This window comes from Alosa sapidissima, chromosome 7, assembly GCF_018492685.1.
Source record: "Alosa sapidissima isolate fAloSap1 chromosome 7, fAloSap1.pri, whole genome shotgun sequence".
Taxonomy (NCBI): domain Eukaryota; kingdom Metazoa; phylum Chordata; class Actinopteri; order Clupeiformes; family Clupeidae; genus Alosa; species Alosa sapidissima.
This window is the reverse complement of record NC_055963.1, coordinates 3,669,184-3,672,876: the sequence shown is the minus strand read 5'-3', so window position 1 is coordinate 3,672,876 and position 3,693 is coordinate 3,669,184. Positions and strand designations below refer to the sequence as shown.

The following is a 3,693-nucleotide window of genomic DNA, read 5'->3' as shown; positions in this document are numbered from 1 at the left end:
CCAGAACAGGGAAGCGTCCGCCTGTGCTCGGATCCCAACAGAGACTACGGAGCTCGGACGATGGTGAACCTCCTAGCCAATTGTCGTGGAGTTTGCCGCTGGATCGGCCAACCAGCGCGCATCCCTAGCAGCGGTGGGAGGAGCGACGGACTGTCGTGTGGATTTTGGATTTCTTTGTCTGCGAGATGGTCCTTTTTCTCAAGCGGTGATTGATAGAGGAATATTCTTCGCATTGTGTTCCGCTATAATGGATCTTATCTTCGCCAGCTGATGTCCTGACATTAGCATACATCTGCTTGTTTTGTAGGCTAATGAGCATATCACAAACCTTTTGCTGACTGGTGATCACAGTCCTTTACTGATGAGAAAGTCGAGCAGCAAACAGGATGCAGGAGAAATTGGTCCTTCAGTTGGATTTCAGCATGTACATATTTGGGTCTTTCATCAAAATACATCACTGATTGAGAATTATAGCCGAGTCAGTGATGAATTCATGGGTTGACCTTGCCAATTCTACAGAGGAATTCTAACAGTGCCACTGCATTTGAACAAGTTGCAATGTTATAACATCTGTTATACCAGCTGGTGTTTTCATTGTTGTCTCTTTTAATCGCCATCAGACGTCTACCTGCAGCAGATTTATTGGATGAGACATGGTAAACTAAACTACAACTGAAATGTTTTGTGTTTCCCGGTAGCGTTTGTATTGTGTGCTCACGCCCTCTAGTGGACGTCTGCAGTGGTACAGCTTTCTCAAGCCGGATTCACATTGTAAGCGGTATGCGCTGCGCTTGTCGCCAGGGTCCTCTTGGTTGAGATAATGTCCCAAAGTTCTTTGTTGTGCTTGCCGCGGGCTCAGCGCAAAATACCTATGATTGACAGCACGCCGCAGTTAAAGTTCTTAAACTTCGACCGCGGCATACGCAAGAGCGGTTAATGGCCACCTTACACCAAACAACTTAGACAAGATTTGGGAAAGATTCTTGAAAGATTGTAGTCTTTTAACTAATGCCCCTCCCATTCAAGCTTTACTCAAAAGATTCCAATCTTTCAAGAATCTTGAAGGAGGCCGTAAGGGGCAAAATGCCCGTGCCCTGCGCTTTGCTCAGCCCAGCTAGGCCAGTTCTTGCTATTGGCATTAATGGGTTCCATGGTGCAGCCCAGCTAGGCCAGTTCTTGCTATTGGCATTGGCATTAATGGGTTCCATGGTGCAGCAATGCCGCTTGCGTGTACAATGTGCCCCCCCTTCAGCCCGCAGGTAAAGATGGGGCAGAAGGACAGGACGTCTCATTGATGAGTGAGTCCTGTTTGCGTTGGTTTAATGAGTACAGCTGAGAGGGCTGCTGGTATGTGCGGGTTGTAGTGCTCTCATACCATTTACATGAAGACATTTCGTAGCACCAAACCAATGACTATGACCATGTTTGTCCTCGGCTGATGGACACAGACAAGGTATCCCCTCCCCCCCCCCAAGACTCTCACACTCAAATAAATACACACACACACAACCCTACAAAGGAACACACTCACAGAGAAAGAGTCTCTCATATTGTCCTTCACACACACACACACACACACACACAGAGGGAGAGAGAGAGAGAGGGGACTGTGTGAAGTTTGATGCAGGTAAGCAGGTAATGAGCTGAAAATAACTACCCAGAATGCACCCTGCTGCCCGAAGCCTACGAAAGAGGAAAGGTATTGATTTCCTGGATTTCATTTGGACAACTCTGTTGCCAGGATACACCATCAGTTTATCTCAACACACACAGCACACTGAGTGTGTGTGCGCGCATGTAACCATTTGTCTTTGTTTGCAGGTATCATTTGTGTATCTTTGGTATGTTGAACACTCACATCAACATTCTGAGCACACACACACACCCACACAACTTCCCTCAACAGCAAACAAAAGAGAACAAAGTCCACACCCTGTGTTGTTTTCCAGTGAACCAGTGAACAACCAATGAACATTTCATTTCAGAAGCAAACAGCAACTTCAGATTTACTTACGAAACACTTTCTCTGTTCCAGTTTCCTCAGAAGCTCTATCAACACAAACAAATAAGGGCATAAGACAACCACACACACGCACACTACACACACACACACATGTGCGCACATACACACACACACACGCACTACACATACAAACAGTTCTAGACCAGGGTTTGCTTTGATCCAGAAACATCACACCACACCATGTTTATTGCATGTTTTATCTGAGAGGAATCAATTGTGAAATTTATAATAATCGTTATATAAGATGTTGTGGAAATTGGAGTAAATCGCAAGAGACAATTTCTCATGTTAAGCACACAAATGCTGCTCGAGGTTTCTTCCGGAAGATCATCACGATGATGCATCACCATCATCATATTATGTATCTCCAATTCTAGAGAGATTGTCCTCACCCCTGTTACTCATGGGCTCTCTTTGAATGTTTGAATGTTTAACACTCTGTAAAGCGCCATCATGAGACATGTGTAATGTTTACATTACACACTCTGTAAGTGAAATTAAATTGAAATTGAAATGCGTGTGTCGTTTATTTTTGGAGGAAAAACACTGAAATAATAACTGGCGCTGTCCAGCAAAAAAACAGGCATTTAAAGAACATTTAAAGGGACCGCGATCCCTGAACAGTCATACTTACAGTACATGAAGGACTAGGGACAGCAAATTGCATACATACCATATTAAGTGTATCACTGCATGAAGAACCACGCAAAGAACAAAGTGCTGTGTTTATAATGAACAGTGTGTAGAACCACACTTAACAACAAAGGTGAATTATGTATGTCACATTCACTACAATACGATAATAATAATAAGTCTTTAGTTATGGCCAAATAGTGAGATGTCGGCTTAAAACACTAAATTCATTAAAGGCACCAATATTTTCAAATGAATTAATCAACAACAACCTAAGCAATATGATTATTTTTTAAAAAAATGGCAAAGAACACAAATACTTTTCACTAATTGAAATCATACACATACTTATTCTGAAATAAATACCATTGAAATCATACACATACTTATTCTGAAATAAATACCATTGTATCTCTCTTAACTGTATTATAGTAAGAGAGATATCCCTCCTCAAAGTCAATCCATGATTACAGTCTATGGATAGATGGCGCTGTTGCTGATCAAGTTAATCTACAAACGTCCCATGGTCATTTCAGTTTGCTTCCTGGTTGGTTTGATGGTCAAAAATAATGATAAAACAATGTTTTGTGAGTTTTTCCCCTGCTATATTTTCACAATGTCTTTGACACATTCCGGTCACGGTAAAAAAAAATTACATGTTTTTAAAATGACGATACCGTTGGTCAATTAGCTTAGCTCCCCTTTCGATAGACACCGGTGGCCCCTCTGGACGAGAGTAAGTCTGTTAAAAGTTAAAAGTTAGTAATTTCACAAGGGTACCTAGAAATGGCCCAAACATAACCTATTATCAATGATCAATAATTGGTCAGTAATTTAGAGACTTGTTGTTTTAAGAAATCCAACACAGGAGATAAAAATCCTGCAGGAGGAGAAAGAGGAGAAGAGAGGGAAATGATAGAGGTGAAGGGCCCTCCTAAGTGAGTGAGAGTCAAGATGTAACACTCATTGTGTCAGAAGGTAGCCTACAAGCTCTGCAGCCTACTGTATGACCCTGAAAATTATAAATATAACATTCG

At 42.0% G+C, this 3,693-nt stretch overlaps 1 protein-coding gene across 1 annotated transcript in view; it reads right to left on the bottom strand.

The window, feature by feature from the left end:
• The window catches only part of LOC121713071 (CTTNBP2 N-terminal-like protein), a 41,094-nt gene extending 40,783 nt beyond the window's left edge, over positions 1 to 311 (bottom strand). Inside the window, 1 exon segment of the mRNA XM_042097354.1 lies at positions 1 to 311. This exon segment is cut by the window's left edge and continues 67 nt beyond it. The gene's annotated coding sequence lies outside the window, so the exon portion shown is untranslated.
• Between the last annotated feature and the right edge of the window lie 3,382 nt (positions 312 to 3,693).